The sequence below is a fragment of the Haliotis rubra genome, unplaced genomic scaffold (genome assembly GCF_003918875.1).
Source record: "Haliotis rubra isolate DU_JTF1 unplaced genomic scaffold, ASM391887v1 Scf237, whole genome shotgun sequence".
NCBI classification, from domain to species: Eukaryota; Metazoa; Mollusca; class Gastropoda; order Lepetellida; family Haliotidae; genus Haliotis; species Haliotis rubra.
The window spans coordinates 841,330-861,605 of NW_025766414.1; the positions used below are offsets into that span (position 1 = coordinate 841,330).

The following is a 20,276-nucleotide window of genomic DNA, read 5'->3' on the forward strand; positions in this document are numbered from 1 at the left end:
AGCTAATGTCATACCATGAACCTGTCATATGACTATAGCTAACATGTCATACCATGAACCTGTCATATGACTATAGCTAATGTCATACCATGAATCTTTCATGTGACTATAACCAACATGTCATACCATGAACCTGTCATATGACTATAGCTAATGTCATATGAACCTGTCAACCTGTGAATATGACTATAGCTAATGTCATACCATGAACCTGTCATATGACTATAGCTAATGTCATACCATGAACCTGTCATATGACTATAGCTCATGTCATACCATGAACCTGTCATATGACTATAGCTAATGTCATACCATGAACCTTTCATATGACTATAGCTAATGTCATACATGAACCTGTCATATGACTATAGCTAATGTTATACCATGAACCTGTCATATGACTATAGCTAATGTCATACCATGAACCTGTCATATGACTACAGCTAATGTTATACCATGAATCTTTCAAATGACTATAGCTAATATGTCATACATGAACCTGTCATATGACTATAGCTAATATGTCATACCATGAACCTTTCATTTGACTATAGCTACTGTCATACCATGAACCTTTCATATGACTATAGCTAATGTCATACCATGGACCTGTCATATGACTATAGCTAATGTCATACCATGAACCTGTCATATGACTATAGCTAATGTCATACCATGGACCTGTCATATGACTATAGCTAATGTCATACCATGAACCTTTCATATGACTATAGCTAATGTCATACATAAACCTTTCATATGACTATAGCTAATGTTATACAATGAACCTGTCATATGACTATAGCTAATGTCATACCATGAACCTTTCATATGACTATAGCTAATGTCATACCATGAACCTGTCATATGACTATAGCTAATGTCATACCATGAACCTGTCATATGACTATAGCTAATGTCATACCATGAACCTTGCATATGACTATAGCTAATATGTCATACATGAACATGTCATAAGACTATAGCTACTGTCATACCATGAACCTTGCATATGACTATAGCTAATATGTCATACATGAACATGTCATATGACTATAGCTAATGTCATACCATGAACCTTGCATATGACTATAGCTAACATGTCATACATGAACCTGTCATATGACTATAGCTAATGTCATACCATGAATCTTTCATATGACTATAGCTAATATGTCATACCATGAACCAGTCATATGACTAGAGTTAATGTCATACCATTTCCATACCGTTAACAGGAACTGGTAACCGGATTCAGGGGGTGGTATTATACTTTTCTTGTCTGTCGAGATCGAGGATGAAAAGATTCCATTGGATTCTTTGTTTTATTCCCAATCGTCATGGATATGAATTGTTACTCGATCTTGGTTGAATAACATTCAATTTCAAATGTAATGATGCAAACATTCAAACTAAAAGAAAATATAAACGAATTCTCAGTCACAAAGTAGAAGCTCAACTCGAAAGTATAAATACTCGATGTCTAACATCGGAGCAAATTAATGACCCTGTGACGCTCGGAAGGAGATAAAGCCATGAGGCTACGTTATTCAGAGACATTACTGGGATTATGGCTCACACTATGACTTTAGCGTTAATTATGGCGAGAGCCATTAATAAAACCCTGGCTACGCAAATATTTAATTTGCCCGAAAGTCTCCCATTATAGACATGTACTCTGGCCCTAACTACAGCAGCTTGTAGCAAACAGACTCCTATTGGAAACAGCTAGTCTCGTTACAAGGGTAGTAGAAGGGGACGATGTACATCAAATGAGCTATATCTAATAGAATCACGTTAGGATTTATAGGTACTGTACATCGTCGTCGAAGGACAACAGACTCCAATGTGCTTGTCTAGACATTCTCACTTTGTTATCTCAGAGATATATAAGATTTGTACATCCGACCAGATTAGTTCATTCAGCGCGGCGATGACAGGCCGAATTATCATCAGGGAAGCCACATGCTACTTGTATGCCCTACCTAATCTGCGACGGTCGTTTGTCCGGAATAAAAAAAGCTTTTTGTGGAAAACAAATTTCATCCTTGGATACACATAAAGTATGTTTGTCTACACTGTCGTTTCCATACACCAATGCAACCTTTGCAAAGTATTCAGAAGATAATGGGCAAATCGCGATCCCGTTCCAGCCATTGATAGATGTACTGGAATATCTCATTGAAGCATCATCAACCTAAGTCAGCTTAAACTTCTCTCCAGCTCGGCTGCTAGTGCAGTTATTGGGATTCTGAGATTAGAAAAAACATATTTTAATCTATACACTTGCATTATTGTATCTTACATTATTGTATTATCACAGAATGTTGTGTAATTTGTAAATGTAAATTGTGTGCGTGGTGGGTGCTGCCCATAGGGCGAGGCATGCTAAACTATTTTGAGAATGCATGTAATCACAGGTTTTTAGTGGTCCTGTTCATCTCCCCACTATTTTGACTTTTACGTTCAATTGAATCCGTTTCCTCAGATAATCGAGACTGGTTATTCTCTAGTTATGACGTTGTGTTCTTAAAATGTCACGTCAAACTGCCCATGTGTTGATATTTCTGGCTTAGTGTTTCCATGTAAAAACGTTTTTAAAGCTGTTCCAGCTTATTCATATTTTCAATGATGGATATTAGATTCGTAATCCTGCAGGGAAAAAAACATGCAATAGAATAACGGGACCTTTAAGTGACATTGGAATATGTTTTCTACTGAAATTGAGTGAGTTAAAAATATAGATTACATGTAGACAGAAATGTTTTCTTATCAAGATAGTCTCTTTTCAATGCGGGGTTTCTTCTATCAATGAACACCTCGAAGACTACATTGAATTTTACATTGAACAGCTCTCTCTCTTTCTCTCTCTGCATGACTGTGTCTTCTCTCTCTCTCTCTCTCTCTCTCTAAAACTCTACTCTCTTCTCTCGTATTCTGCTACTCTCATATTCTGCTACCATATATCAAGACAATACTGCATGATCTATTCGGTCACAATATATCCATAAACCATTAAACACCACCCAACAAAAAGTCACAGAACATAAACATTGACCTTTAATGACAACGAAACTCTCATCACTGCAGTCTATTGCCCGAGAGTCTCCACAGTATCAAAGTGTTAAGAGATGCCAAATTTCATCGATGTCTGAGCCGAAAAATGACTCCTTTGGCACCAGCGTCTCCAAGACAATAGACTCCTGATGATCAGCTATAAATAAATATGCAACGGACGAGGAGCGGACAACGGGTTATGACTGTCTTAATAGACCAGCGATCCCACTGAATAGCCTCTCGCCCAGGGAGGACAGAGCACATTCATCAAACTAAATGCGCAGTTCTTGGACATTGCGGCAAGAACCTGACTGGAGAGACTAAGCGTTTCAATATACCATGCTCGCGTTGTTCTTGAAATAAATCTTTCTGCGTATTATATAGTGCTGACTCGACAACTTGCATGTAGGAGAGCTCATTTGACATTCAAATGACACCAAAGAAATGGTTTTACGTGTGTGAGGTAAAATTACAATCGCTCCTGAAGCTTTAAGCAGGGATCTGGTTCGGGCACTGACTATGATGAATATAGCGGATAAGGTTAACTCGTTATTGTGAATCCAGATAAAGAATACTTCTGAGTTCTGTTGGTGCAAAGCACCATCGGTGTAACTAATGGGATACGTTGAACCACCTCTTACGTCAAGTGGATTCGGATATGTTTGGAATGAACAATTTGTTTTATTGCTGCAAGTGGGGGTTTTTAAACTGAGTTCAAGCAAGTACGTGTTATATATACTCAATTCACCTTTCCTTCTTACACTTCACATAATTATTTCTATGATGACGGAATATCCAAATACTTTTCAACAATATATCTCCAGTATTGTGATATATGGTATGTGAGTATATTTAGTATCAATAATAAGATAAATTAAGGAAAAAACAAGTTACCTTTTAAAATGCCATTAAATCAACCCAAATGTATCTAAAACTGAAAACTCCTAATTGTGAGTGAGTGACAGGGTAAATGAGTGAGTGAGTGAGTGAGTGAGTGGATGAGTGAGAGATTGGGTGAGTGAGTGAGGGAGGGAGGGAGGGAGTCGGCCAGTCAGCCAGAGGAGTAAGGAAGAGTCGGTGAGTAAGTGAGCATTCAAAATGGCGGTAAACCCGCCCACTCATATTCTGTCTCCCCTCTTAGGCATTACAAATCATGATTTTTTATAGAGTTCAGTGGATCTATCAGTCTGGTTTCTGTGAATATGTATATTTTATGTAAACTTAATACAAGTTATGAATGGAGGTAATGTACGATTCAACACAATGGCTTCTTTCAATATCCACAGTGGGAATACTTGTCATGATAACTGGTACTTAACGACATCTTTCCAAGACCTGTACATCATAGTCATCACTGTTGTCAACGCTTGTTCCACAGTCACATTGAAAGATGACGTAATCTGATTGCATAAAATTCCTATCTTGATGTGATTAATGAGCGGAAGCGCCATCTGACCACATCACTGCACTAAACACATGGGCAGGAAACATAGTCCCTTAAAAACATGCTTTTTAGTCATAGCAGAATAGCAGAAGGGTGATAAGTTGCTTCTGTGTCAGCACATTTAGTTAACGCTGTTTAATCTACTACGTAAAATAGACTAGCCATTAGTCTCTTAGGATAGATTATTTAATTTTGAGAGAAGCCAGTTACAGCATTTAATTTGAGCTCAGAAAGATACGAGATTCATAACATGTACAAATTTAGAATTTAGGGTTTGTAGCACAGAGGGCTGGACGGAAAGGAAAATAATGTGGTCCAGGCACTGTGAGACAGCTCAAAATGTAAAACAGAACAGGTTTATCTTCTAATTGATATTATACATCTACAAAGAGACATTCGACTAAAGTTTCAAATAATATATCATAGCCTTGTTCTGGTACAAACCTACATGAGAGAGAGTTTGACAAGAACAGATAGGATAGGATATGTATGTAGCGCACATATCCACGCAACTAGTACATGCACAAGGCGCTGGGTTTTTTTCCGTTCGATCATTGGATGTCAGTCTCAACGTCACATCGTATTATCAATCTCAACTCCCTGGGGATCATACAACTCTTGCAGCCACTAGGTAAACCCAGTTATTGTGGCTTTCCCATCCTTAGGAGGTACCCACTAGTACATGCACAAGGCGCTGGTGTTTTTTCCTCGATCATTGGATGTCAATCTCAACGGTATATCTTATTATCAAACTCAACTACCTGGGGAGAATACAACTCTTGCTGTCACAAGGCGCACCGAGTTATTGCGGTTTTCCCATCCTTACGAGGTTCCCATTCACAGCTGGGTGGACTGGGACACACAGTCACAGAACTTTGTCCAAGTTTACTGCACGTTGCTGTACCCGCAACTGGGTGTTTGCACTTAATCATGTGGCCACCATCTGGTCATATGCCAACGGATTAGTGGGTTCTTTTAAGAGCACAGGGTTGTGTACTGTACACTAGGGGTTGTGACAACACTGACAGAGTCTGCACACAAAGTTGACTCCAAGGTTTTTACACCCGGACACAGGTGGGCTCGACCCCAACACCTCAAGCTCACTGGATCACTAGCCAGGCGCCTTAGACAGCTCGCCCACCAGATCCCAATAAAGCTGAAATAGTCATTTCGGATTTATTGGTGTAGTATGAATTGATAACAATAGATCATGGTCATCCTATGCAAGGATCCTATCACGTTGATGCCACTGCATCTCGTACCTAATATGCTAGGGGAGTTCTGGTACCTTCGTGGTTGAACTGTTCTTTCGTCATGTAAACTGTCTGAGTTCGAATCTCAACATTGATACAATGTATGAAGCCCAATTAAACCTTGGCAATAGGTTACTGTTAATTACGAAATAAACCTTTACGTTAACATGCTTATGATTCTAAATGTTACTGAACGTTATGCTTTATTAAACATTATTAAACATACGTTTAACTTGGAGAGACGGCTGAAATTTAGCCTAGTCTCAGTGTCAACATTTAGTTAGATATTTTAGTACAGTCCAATGAACATAAGTTACCAAAGGGCAGTATCGCTCCCTGGGATATATATGTATATTGTTCATAATTGTTCACTAAGAGTTGTGGGTTTGACTACAATCATTTGACCTTATTTAAAATGACGCATGCTTCACTTAATGCATGGTAGAGGGGTGAGGGGTTAGATATAGGTGATAATAAAGATATTTGTAACAATCAACGTGACATTATAACTCCTCATATAGCCTCTTAGTAACATTTTAGCACATTTTATGTTTCGAAATGCCCCATACGAGCGTGAATGTTTAGCCTTTATCTCTTTCTATGCAAATTCATATCAATGTGGAGGGCCTAGAATGGAAAAGGTAATTTATCATTTGAAATTGCATGATATGGGTAAAAGATAAACTTTTTCAGATTCTCTCTAACCGAGAGATACATGTACATCTTATCTCAATGGGGAGGACATATACTACTTCTACAGCATTTGTGTCTTAGTTATTCAGCACTTACAGTTAATCATAGATGTTGGTAATAGTTGTAACGGCTGGCATCGATTTCTATATGGCGTTGTTTAGAGGTGAAAACGTTCCAAGTCACACCAAACACTAGGGTTAAAACTTGAAGTGTCCACATAGGTTCAGTGTGTGGAGTCCATTATAATATACCCCCACCCCCTTCAATGCTATAATGCTGTTGCTGAAAATGCTGAAATATTGCTGAAATAATGTTTACAGCATCGTAAAACTAATCCACGCTTACAAGGGGATGCTGTCACCCGCTGAAGGTGTCATTCCAGTAATTCCGGACGGTCGTCATCTATTGACAAACGTGTTTGTCGCAGAGTGCAACGTTGAATCCACCGAAGCACCATCGACTTTGTAGCCAGCGTCATGTTGTATGTCGCTTCAGGTCCAGGCTACAACGTGCTAATGGCGCTCTTTAATTTCAGCAGGCGTCATATTTTGATCATTCCAAGGTTGTTCAATCTTGATTATGGCACCACGGAGGATAATATATGGTTAAATTTCACGCCAGGCTTTGCATTCAGCTCACAGTAGGTGACTTGGCACTAAATACACATTTCCTTCACATAAATTGCATACAGCGCTGGATATATTAACGACGTCGAAAAATATTAACGTGACGGAACAAAATATATACACTTGATCTTAACAATGAAACCTTTGTACAGTGGATGATGTTTAAACCGGCATCACTTGGTATGTGTACAGAAAAGAAATGTATTCGAAGTCCTTTCAATGAGTGGGGCGGTGGGGTAGCCTAGTGATTTAAGCGTTCGCTCGTCACGCCGAAGACCAGGGTTCGATTCCCCACATGGGTACAATGTGTGAAGCCCATTTCTTGTGTACCCCGCCATGATATTGCTGGAATATTGCTAAAAGTGTCGTAAAATAAACTCACTCCCTCACTATGTAGAGTGTTAATAGACGGGATTGCATATATTAATATTATTATTGGATATTTATATCGCGCACATATCCACGCACTAGTGCATACTCAAGGCGCTGGTATTTTTTCCCTCGATCATTGGATGTCAATCTCAACGGCACATCGCATTATCAAACTCAACTCCCTGGGGAGAATACAACTCTTGAAGCCACTAGGCGCAACGAGTTATTGCGGTTTTCCCATCCTTACGAGGTTCCCATTCACAGCTGGGTGGACTGGAACACATAGTCACAGTACTTTGTCCAAGTTCACTGCACGTTGCTGTACCCGCAACTAGGTGTTTGCACTTATTCATGTGGCCACCATTTGGTCATATACCAACGGATTCGGGGGTTCTTTTAAGTGCAGAGGGTTGTGTACTGTACACTAGGGGTTGTGACAACACTGAAAGAGTCTGCACAGAAAGTTGACTCCAAGGTTTTTACACCCGGACACAGGTGGGCTCGATCCCGACACCTCAAGCTCACTGGATCACTAGCCTGGCGCCTTAGCCAGCTCGCCCACCACGCCCCTATATCCTATATCCAGAATGTTATTTGAAGAATTTAGTTTGATATATAATCTTCACATCGTGTCTTTTTACTGTCTTCAAACATGGGCTACAGTCCCCAGGCAAGGGATCGGGTTTCGAATCCCTACATGGTTATAGCCTGGGACGCAGAATCCAGATACTCCCCGTCGTCAGATAAACGCAATTTAATTCATCTCTATACAAACTCCATCTCTCATATGCGACATGAGACGTGATCGAATATTCCGGGCTGACGTACATTAAATACCCACCTCAAACGATATGGTCAATAAATCTACGCTCTCCACTGCAGACGGTGACAGTCTCATTGGAAAGAACCATTTGTTTTCAAGTATTTTAGTTAGTTTGTTGAGTTTAAACTATTTGACAATTCCACTTTGAGAACAATAGCTGCATGCAAATTCAATTAACTAAAACACAATGACAACGAGATACATGAGTAAATTGAGTGATTGCTGCTCTGGCCGACATCTCGAGTCGCCCACATAGCTAACGTTGTTGAACAGACTACTGCTGAAAACGGCATAAAACAGTATTCATTTACTCCTCATCTGTCTTCATTATCCGTCATGTCGTGCACGAATAAGAATTGTATAGTTTATCTTAGGGAGGATTTACACTAGTTCACACAGGAAATCTGTTGGGTTTTTTATTGGAAAGGTGCAATAATTTGTCGTCAAAAGACATTGCTAAATTGCTCATGTCCAAAAGTGACAGGTTATTAAATGTGACGTCTAAACATGATTTATATGTACTTGTACATTAACGTCAGTATTGTGAAAAATAATCAGCAAAGTGCTGCACGTCTTGCCGTCTACTCATACAGAGTTTATGTCACAGAGGAATCATTTGGGAATATTGCGATTCCATGTGTTGACATATGCTGCTTTAGGAGGTATGTGATTGTATATCTATGTCAAATGAATTGAGATTTCTATATTAAGCTGAAATGATAATTTCATTCAAACCTAAAAAACCCATGTATATACAATATGTTAAATAAAAGCAAACAACAAAATAATTATGCAATGCTGACCAAATGTATTTTAAATAAAACTGAAATGAATATAAATTATGTGGTTTATAAAAGTGAGTGCTTGCGTGCGTTGGTAATTGGGTTTTAGTGAGTATAGTTTTTTAAGCCGCTTCGTTCCCGCAGTATCAGGGCAGACTCCTGAAAGGGACATCTACACTACCGGGCAAAAGAACGTTATCACCGACTCCACTTGACCAAAAAATAGAAACAAAGACGCATGTGAGATTTATTATGCATACTTAGAAAGAGAAATCATTTTTCAATAATTTGATTAATTATTCATTGTAATGCTGGTCTTGTATTTGCCGTAATTCATTAAGAAAGAGTCAGGGGGCCAACATTAAACAGTACACAAATCAGAGTTCATTCAAAAAGTGCATAAAGAGTCGCATAATGAGACAGGAGTCAGCGGACACGTCATCAGTAGCGAGTGTGACCACCCTTGGCATCCATACACGCCAACATTGAAGGCGGATGACGTCAGCAGGAATCCTGTTCCATAAGTCCAAGAGAGTCTGTTAAAGTTCCTGTCGGTTTGCTGGAGGTGGTTCACGCTGTCTCAACTGACGATCAAGACGATCCCAGTGATGTTCAATGGCGTTCATGTCTGGAGAACGCGCTGGTCAAGGCAATACGTTGACGTTAACGTTGTGTAGGTATTCTCGAACAATTCTGGCGGCGTGAGGCCTTGCGTTGTCCTGTTGCAAAATGACTCCTCTTGGCTGTTGTCGAATAAAGGGGACCACAAAGGTCTCAACACTTCATCCCTGTATTGCCAGACTTTTTTTTGCCTAGTAGTTTACATTTGGGAAAACCCGGATTTTCAATGTAGCAAATACATTTTAAACTTATCTTAAACTTATCTTTCTACCTGTTGCGGACATGAGTTTACAAAAACTACCCCATCGCTAGGAAAAAAGTACTTCAACACTTTCAGTCCTCCTGTCATTTGGACATGTAAGCACGTGTACATCTGCTCTTTGCATTATATGCATGTCTATTACAGTGACTCGAAGTTCACATGCCCTTTGAAGGTATGTCGAGTCATCGTTGTTCGAGACAGGCGATGTGTCGATATAACAATAGGTTTGGCAACGATTACTTGGGGGTCATAAAAGAATTTCACTCAAAAGACGGACTAACTCGACATAGAGAAATCAGTTGTTTAAATTCCTTTTTGTGTCTTAGTTTTCTAATCATGGATTAAGCTTCACTGTAATGATTGTCCACATGTTTGTGTTTTTCAGTATTGTAAGAAGACTTCGAGAACAAATCCGATACGCATTCCAGAACATCAATTGTAACTTTACATAACGTAAAACTATTATTATTAACACATTGTTACTGAATGACGTTGTACTGTATTGGCATCATAGATAAGATCCGACTAGTGTTAAATGTCAGATGTAAGATGAAATGTGACGAGACAAACTAACCTTTTTCCCAGACATAATGGTCGTGAAAGGAGAGCAGATTAGATGATTAGTAATGAAAGAAAAATAGCTTACTAAATGAATGATGTCTTCTTTTTGTCCTACTTTAGCCGACCTTTACGTCTTTTCCGCGGATTGTATGAATGGTGTCACAGTGCAAAATATTATCCGCATTTTCAGTCCAATCACGTGATATCGATTGTGTCTGTGTAAACTAATATTTACCATAAATACTTAGATGTAATTGTTATGCCTGTTAACCTAACCAAACCAGCTATTTTCATGACATTGAGCGCCTACCTTTTACAGGATAAATACACCCACCCTTCTGTCTAACATAGAACATGATCACCAAAAATCCATAATTTGTCTGTTTCCTTGTATCACTAACATAATCCCTTTATAATCCCCTATAATCCTCATAATCCAAAATGGAAATAAAATTACAGCAAGGTACGACCTATGATCTATTTCTCCTCGTCAATCGGACAGAAGTGACGGAATGTTCTGACGAGGCAAATATCTGTCCCTCTGTTTGGCGAATCAAAAAGGGCTTGGTGTATTTACAGTATATTTTCTTCCTCTGAATTGCAAATCCACAAGAAACAGACATCTCCAGTCTTTCATTGATGCGATATATTGGAATTTGGTTGCCCTGGGTCTGTCAGACTGAAGAATATCATTTCCAAGGGCCGTTTAAGAGTCTTCCGCATTAAATTGATTTGGTCGCTTTGTGACAGAACACGAGGGCGAGGGCTTGTACGACTGACGGTTATACGGGAAAATAAATCTACCAAATGGATTTAGTTCCTTGCCTCGGGAGACAATAATTGCTAGTGGTTTATTGCCTGGAATAAAATATTGAAAATTATTCTACTTTGCCGAATTGACCTTTATCAAGTAAGGAATATGGTACCATTGGCACCACACAATTGCATATTACATATTGCTGAAGATATGTGCATCCTGAATATTGTCGAACGGGGCTGAATGTGTCTCTTGTTAAAAAAAACGGTGCATGCTCCTGGGAGTGTTTCTCAATTAGGTTATCTGTTAGCGTGCATACGATAATATCGTTATTTTGTAAATAATAAAGAGATCATATAGAATCGAGGGCGAAATGGTCTCAGCTCTGTTTGGTTTTCTATGTGCTTTTAATCTTTTTATCATCATCATCATCATCATCATCATCATCATACTTATTCCTCCAAAGTATTACTAACAGATACATTGCTCATGTGACTGAAAAGTTATTTTGTAAGGAATTGTTCAAATCCCAGATTCGACCTGGTTGTGTTTCGAGCTGTTGTTAAGCCCATTCCTGAGATCGTGAATGTTACCAAAGCGGTAAACGTCTTGGACATGCTTAATCTCTGACTCACCTCCCAAGGTGTCAGGATGTGATATACCTAACACACTGTTGAAATAGGACTAAGCCAGGTTCACATAACTTTGCACCCTATTCCATCTCCCCTCAACGTGACATTACACCCTATTTCATCTCAACTCAACGTGACATTATATCCTATTCCATCTCAACTCAACGCAACTTTACACCCTATTCCATCTCCCCTCAACGTGACATTATACCCTATTCCATCTCCCCTCAACGTGACATTATACCCTATTCCATCTCAACTCAACGCAACTTTACACCCTATTCCATCTGCCCTCAACGCGTCTTTACACCCTATTTTATCTTTCCTGGAAGCGACTTTATACCCTATTTCATCTCTCCTGAACGCAACTTTACACCTTATTTCATCTCATGCACGTTACTTTACGCCTTATTCGTCTCTCCTCAACACAACTTTACGCCTTATTCATCTCTCCTCAACACAGCTTTCCACCTTATTTCTTCTTTCCTCAACGCGACTTTACACCCTATTCTCCTGAACGCGATTTACACTCTATTTCACTTTTCCTGTAAGCGACTTTACACCCTATTTCATCTTTCCTGAACGCGACTTTACACCCTATTTCATCTCTCCAAGACGCGGCTTTACACCCTATTTTACTTTTCCTGGAAGCGACTTTACACCCTATTTCATCTCTCCTAGACGCGACTTTACATCCTATTTCACTTTTCCTGGAAGCGACTTTACTCCCTATTTCATCTCTCCTGGAAACGACTTCACGCCCTATGTCATCTTTCCTAGCCCCAAGGAAAACAAACCGGTTTGGTAGTCCTGGTTATGTTATCTAGGTACACTCCACCGTCGCAGGATCGTGCAATTGCCAAAGTGGTATCGGCACTCGGTGGTGAAACTGGGTTAAATTATCTCACTCCACTGAACTACTCTTACAACTCGATGTCGTGCTTTGTAAGACGTTGTTCACGAATATGCAATACTGTCCTCTTAACATCCGTCATTTTATCAGAATCATTAAATGATTGACATCGAGAGTGACCCCACCTTCAAAACGTCTCTCAAAGCCACTTGGGAATGGACCACTTCAATCATAACTGGTTTGAAATAGACTGGTGTATCGAAGCAGCGAAACCAACACGTTTACAGCAACGATGATTGAAATTGAGTGCAATATACAGAGACATGTTTATTATAAATATAACATGTCAACATACAACTGACGTTTTGCATACATATGTATGTGAAGTAGTCAACCTGTCGAACACGAGAAAGTACACCCTTACTCGTGGTTAAAAGTGAAACATAAAATGGAATGGTTAGTCGATGGTGATGTAGGTGTCATAACAAGGCGTTTTTCGCCAACGGTTTTCAGCCCAGAAACATTATGTAATGGTTTGGTAACATCCAATTTTAAAGTGTAAAGATACTTTTGCAGTTTGGGTAAAATGTAATTCATGTACTACTTACAATTGTATTGCTATTGAACAGTATGTCCTGAGCACGACCAGAGGAAGTGCATGTTGGAATAACAAGATATGGACTTCTGTCCAGCAATCCATTCATTTACCTTTCACTTTAATCAGTATTTATCATGTTTCAAAGTAAGGTATTTACCAATATTTCCTATGATAACTCACCGTGGGGCATCATGTCGATCACGCACCTGGGAAGTATGTAGTTGAATAGTAACCAAATGGTGACATCACCAAGGGTAAATATAAGATATTTACATTTATCGTCTCTGCTCTTACAAAGTGTCTTTACTCTGGGATTCAAAACGGTCAGTTTCTTACATCTAAAAGTAACTGACACAGCACCATTAAGAGTTTCAAGAGACAGACACACACACGCGCGATCATATATATATTTAATCTAATCTATAAGTCATGTCACATGAAACTGGTTGAACTTCGAAGCATAAGATGCTTAAACGTTAATTAAAATGTAGGCTAAAGATCGAGAGTGTATGGTGTAGACAGTTTTGCTCGGGGTTTTAAGTAATAGGCTACTGTGTTACTTCCGTTACACCCGGGTGTCACGTACATGATTGCCGGTGTCACTGTGTATCAGTCACATAGTAGGCGCATACAGACATACAAGTTTCTGATAACACATTTCTGAACTGCCGTACGTCTCCCATCAATTACTGTAATGGTTTTAAGGTTGGTAAATACTAATTTGACGAGTTACAGTCCTTTTAATAAAGGTATACCCTTCTACGGAATGTCTTGTGACATAATACCCTTCTTCTAAATATTTTTTCACATTGTAACTAATCAATGATATTTTAGTAATACAAAAACATGATATTTTCAAACATAGATGTAGCCAATAACCTTTAACAACATTTGTGAAAATATGTCAGACTTTTTTAACATTGAAGACATTATTGTAATGTAAATGAAAAGTACTACAGTATATGTCCTGAGTACGGCCGTTATTATTGTTGATCGAGGTCTCCTTTCACGAAGCAACCTTAACTAAGGTTAACCTTAACTCCCATTCTTTAACATTGCACTAATGTTACCTTAGTGACTTACGGTCACCTTAGTGCTTTGTGAAAGGAGGCCCGGGTTGCTAATGGTTAGTGTTACAACATCAGTGTTACTTCACATTAACTTTACTCTTATAACCAAGTAATGGAATCAGCAATTGTCATTTCAATTGCTGTATTTTGAATTGACAATGACAGAACACTATTATGTTTCTCCCTCAATATTCAACTGTTTGTCCTAATGATAGTTCCATTTACGTTTATAGGTTATTGTATGTAGTATCAGGTTCTTAGAAGTGACTTCGTATCTTGTTCCATGTGTTTCCAGTAGGCGTGCTAGAAGATGCTTACTTTAACCGTTTTGAAACATAAACAATAAGAGCTGATGCTACTGAACAACTAATCCACATTGAGGAAAGATGAAACTATCCCAATGGTTAACCAGCCTTGAGGTATGTTTTTGTCTCTCTGAAATTTATGCATAGACGTGACCCAGATAGTCTCTTTTAGCTTTTGTTGATGTGGGTATGTGGTTGGTGATTTCGTTGAATTAAACACTATCAGAATATCCAAATTTGTATCTCATAAAAATGTAGATTTAGACAAATGTATGGCGGTAATTGAGTCATAAGTGTGTTGATGAGTAAAAGTAACCGTTACGAGTGATACCAGATGTTCGGGAAGGGGTAATCGAATCCTGTACGATCTGGTTGTACCAGTCATAAACAAATGTAGGGGCAAGTCAAATGTCCACCTGATTTTGTAATTGTAATGCCTGGACATGATTGTGGCCATCGATGAGTCAAATTGGAAATTTCTTCCGCACGTCTAACATAACATCTTATGAACACATAGCTAAGAAGGTCGATGATTCGAGCCTGATCAAATACTATGGTGAAGTCGTATGACTTTCGTTGAAAGTTTCACAGAAAAAGTATTTTCGATTTCTTCTCTAAATGATGAAAAGTAGTCACCAAAGGCTGGATCTGAAGTCAAATTGCTGGACGTTTAGGTCGTCCCTCTCGTCATAGTCTTGTGGGTACGTTACTGACACTCCAAGTCTTGATACAGACCTAATTGTGAAACAAGATGAGGCATGTTCACTGAGTCACGCACACGTGAAGATCTGGGTTAGATTTAGTCTGGAAGAACCCATGCTTGTCAAGGATAAATAACTAACGGATTATTGTTATCTATGGCAACTAAAATTCAACACTGATAAAACTAAAGTTATTGCATTTAGAAAAGGTGTACGATTAAAGAAATATGAAAAGTTTTTTCTAAATAATGATAGTCTAGAAATTGTATCTTCCTACAGATATCTAGGCCTACATCTAACAAGTTCTGGATCCTGGTATCAAGCCCAAAAGGTTCTTTCACAACAAGCTATTAAAGTACTATATTTGTTAAAATCTAAGATTTCTAATTTTCATAATTTAGCTCTTGATGTTTTGCTTCATATCTTTGATGGGAAAGTTCTTCCTGTGTTGTCATATGGTGCAGAGATCTGGGGTTTCCATCCAGCACCTAATATTGAGCAAGTCCATGATAAGTTCTGTAAAGAGTGTTTGTACCTTAGTAGGTTTATTCAAATATTACAGCTAGGGGTGGACTTGGAAGATATTCATCAAAAGTGAATAAGTATGTAAAGATAATTAAAAATCTTTTTAGATTATTAAGTCAGCATCATAATCCTGTACTTACGCATTGATACAGCTATCAGTTCAAATTAGCAGAAAAGGGTATAGAATGCTGGGCTCTTAAGGTGACAAATATGTTGTATGAAAGCGGCTTTGGATATGTTTGGATAGCTCAAAATGTAGAGTTATATCCTAACTTTATAAATAACTTTAAACAGAGATGCATTGATACTGATGGTTAAATGTGGATAGAGAATTTACATAAATATTCTAAGTTAGACTTTTATCGCAATGTAAAATTATCTATGTCATTCGAGCTGTATCTATCACTTATAAAGGTAAAATCATATATAGAATTGCATTTTGTCTGTTCAGATGTAGCAGTCATGGATTAATGATTGAAGAAGGTAGAAAACAAAATATTCCAGCATTAGAAAGGTTGTGTCCTGTATGAGTCATACCAAGACAGGAAAACGAGTATCACTTTATGTTTGAATGTTCTTTTTATGATAGCTTAAGATTTGAAATACTACCTAGATATATCTGTGAAACTCACTCGCCAGAGAAAATGCATATTCTGTTTAAATTAAGGTTTATCCGTTTATTATTAATAAGCTTGTCAAGTACATATTTCTCGGTTTAAAGAAACGTGCAAAGCTGCTGGGGATTAGATATTACAATTGATGTATTGTTCCATTCAATGTACTGGTGCTCATTGCTCATTGTTCACTTACATATGGACTGGAGAGCGGGTCTCGCGATGTATATGTATGATGGGCCGGTGGCCTAATTCCGAAAATAAACTGAAACTGAACTGTCGTAGCAGGCAACTGACTGGATTGGGTGGTCAGGCTCGCCGACTTGGTTAACAGATGTCATCGTATCTCAAATGCATAGACCAATGCTCATGATGCTGATCACTGGATTGTCTTGTTTATTGCAGATATCCGCTGTATAGCTAGAATATTGCTAAACGTGGCGTTGAACAACAAACAAACAAAAGTAAGTACACATTTTTGGGGGTGACTCAGTGATGATGTTGGGTGAGATCAAAGTGATTGGTAGAGCAAGTTTATTTGTTATCCACGGGCGTGTTACGCAGCAATACCACCGTGACAAAGTGGTGCTCGCCGACATGGACATTGTTGTGTGTTTCAGGACAAATCAAGAGCACACAGGGCTCTAACTGTCACTGATTACCTACAACAGGACAACATACCCCCTTACCATGGCCAGCACTCAAACCAGACTTGTCACCATATGACTGGGTAATCCCTGTCAGTGATATTAATGAGTTTGACGTTACATGGTGATCTAGGTGATGGGCAGTAGAGCGCTTCGGCCAATCATCTAACGAAATGTATGGTCATCAGACGGTCAGCAATGCAAGTCTTAGTCAGATGACCCAGTTACACTACAAAGCAATTACTAAACTATATATACTGACGTTCATAAGAAAGTACACACCTGGCCCCGATTTCTCGAAACAAACTTAAGTCTGAGTTTTGACTTAAGTTCAAATTTTTACTCAAATTGAGAAAACGCATTTCCCACTGTTTAACTGAAATCGCTAAACTCAAACATAGTAGACAATTGGAGTTTGGTGAATAGAATACTTAAGTTGTTTGGGCTTTTTTATTTTAAAAATGCAGCTGAGTTAAATTTTCAGCTGTTTCAAATTGTCAAACTCAGTTTGAAATTTGAGTAAAAACTTAAGTTTGTTTCGAGAAATCGGGGCCTGGTGTGTTGGGACTATATCCATTAAAACCATAAATATTTCGCGAGCAATGTTGTAATTGGGTACAATATCTGGTGTTTTGGAAACACTTGCACAATGTTTGTGACAAGGCAGAATCAAAATTAATGCTGTTAATTTATTTCTTCTGAACGTCAGTTTATTTATCTACTGATATATAAAGAGGCGAAGGTCAACAGAGTACTTTAGTGCATCTGTATATGTAATGTTACCGCCATGGGCAGTGTACATTACTGACGCTCTATGTTACATCTGTTACACAGACACATCTGTATTACCCTTCACCTCCTGTCACATTAACATCTGTTGCTGCTGCCGACGACAGTTGTTTTCCGATACCAGTATTTAAAACAAAACCACCTATGTTCAGTCGGTATCTGAGTAAGTGTGAAATCCTAAATATTGGCAAGACTTAATACGTTGAAAAAAAACTTTGTTAAAATGAAGTCGATGAAGTCGTTAAATCTGGGTCTATATTGATGGTCTTGTCAACACAAGGTAGGTTATTCGCCAAGGAAAAAATATATAATAGATAACCTGCTGCATCTGCGTGTTCCAGTCGACTAAATAGTGAGAACTTGGGGAATTCACCAGATGCTTCCAAAGAGACAAGTATTGTGGATAAAGCGATATTATCGACATTTGGTGACAAAGTAAATGTAAGCATTTTATGTTCTTGGTTGTTGTTTTTTCTATTCCTGTTAGAATGCTGCACCTGACGCAAATATGCATGGATGTAATAGATATCAGTGCCTGAAAAGTCCATACAATTTTATTGTATGTTTTAAATGAGGCAGATGAAGCATTGTTTATTATAAAACCAGCTGTATATCATGTTGTCGGACTCCAGCTATGGTTCTGACATCAGCACTTCAACCCATCGATGAAGGAACACTATGGCATAGTACAACAAAGAATCAAATATACAAACAAACACCGAACTTGATGCGCCGAATTTCGGTTGTCTCGAAGTAAAAGTCTGTTCCCTACGTAGTACTCATTACGTCATCATGTTTAGTCGGGTGTGTCGAACATCGTGTATCTGGAAGTATTTTCTCAGGTCCAGTTATCTTCCACACAACTGTAATTCAAAGCCAACCATAACTTTTATGTAGAATATCATCTGAATCACAAGAAATGCAATGTAAATTATAGTTTATTGTTAAGTGATGAAATCGACATCGGCTTTCTTTAGCTGTAATTTCCGGTAATAAAATCTTTTAAATACTACTTATTTTTTTTTCGTTTTGGGGGATTTTTATATTTCAAAACATGAACAAAGCTCCGTTGGTCGGTAGGATATCCTGATGAGTTCAAACAGGTCCGGGTTCGATTCCCTACACGTATGAAACCATTGTTGGTTTCTCAGCGCCGTGATATTCCTGGAATATTTCTGAAAGTGGAATAAGAACCCTCACTCACTCAAACTCAGAGTTGCGATTTATTGCACTCATCAAAACGTCATCAAAACCGCCACCGTTGTGTCCCCAGTCATAACCAATCGTATAAAGAATAGAGCTAATAGTCGTAATAATAATAAGGCAACTTATATGACGCTGGATCCCGCTTAACACGGGCATAATGGGCACTATTACCCCAGTTAACAAATGCTGCCTGTGAGGCAACAGAAGGTTAATAGTCTAATATAACTTATCCCAGCGGGTACCCATTCACTGCTGTGTGAACAGAGTCAATTTTGTACAACCTCATTTGTCTAAGGTGAGACCACATCAGTCACGAATGCCGTAGTGTTATCTTAACTAATAAGTAAAAGGTGCCATTTTTTTCATTTTTCCGCCAACTTGTCTCGATCATGTGTCCTTACTTTTGGTTGAAATGGATCTTTAGTTCGTTCTAATTTGTGTTAATGTGTTACCTTTTCTTACTCTCAATTTTCAAAGGTTAAATGTTACTGCTTACGTAGTGTTTTCGTTTTTCCAAATTGTGGATACCATTTACCATTAATTTCCATGTCAAGCACACTACCACTCCCCAGATCTCCTACTTTGGTAACCGAAGGATCTTGGAAAATGTTCCCCTCGCCTTTAAGCAAGCATGGACAGAAACGCATTCTGGAAAAAAAAACATTTTGTGAAGACTTTGGTGAATACTCCAAAATCGGAAGAATGTGTTTACAATTCAATCCATGTGCCAGATACAAGACTCCCTTCCGTAAGAATTGATTTGGTAGAGAAATTACTGAAAGTGTTGTCCTTACGGATATAACCGGCAAATAATAACGGCAGAATGAATATTACAGTGTTGTAAATTTCTGAAGTGAGTTCTTGTTTGCCGTTTTGATCGACAAACCATGACAGTATCACGCTTTGCAGAGTTGAGTTGTGCTCTGCTACTGATGTCCCTGGGTTCCGATTCCAGACTCGCCCTGATTGTAAACCTTGGTTTTGTAGCCCCAGCACGGGTCCAACTAGGCAATAAAACGTAAATGAACAAAAGCATGATTACACAAATATCGCGGCCAAAGGGGTAACGATATTACACCATGCAT

At 38.6% G+C, this 20,276-nt stretch overlaps 1 long non-coding RNA gene across 1 annotated transcript; it reads right to left on the bottom strand.

Moving 5' to 3' along the window:
- Positions 1-1,187: 1,187 nt before the first annotated feature.
- LOC124278448 lies at positions 1,188-19,498 on the bottom strand. The gene is made up of 3 exons (XR_006899093.1): positions 19,418-19,498; positions 15,524-15,528; positions 1,188-1,200 (listed from the first exon to the last, which is right to left on the bottom strand). It is a non-coding gene; the product is annotated as an uncharacterized LOC124278448 (long non-coding RNA).
- Between the last annotated feature and the right edge of the window lie 778 nt (positions 19,499-20,276).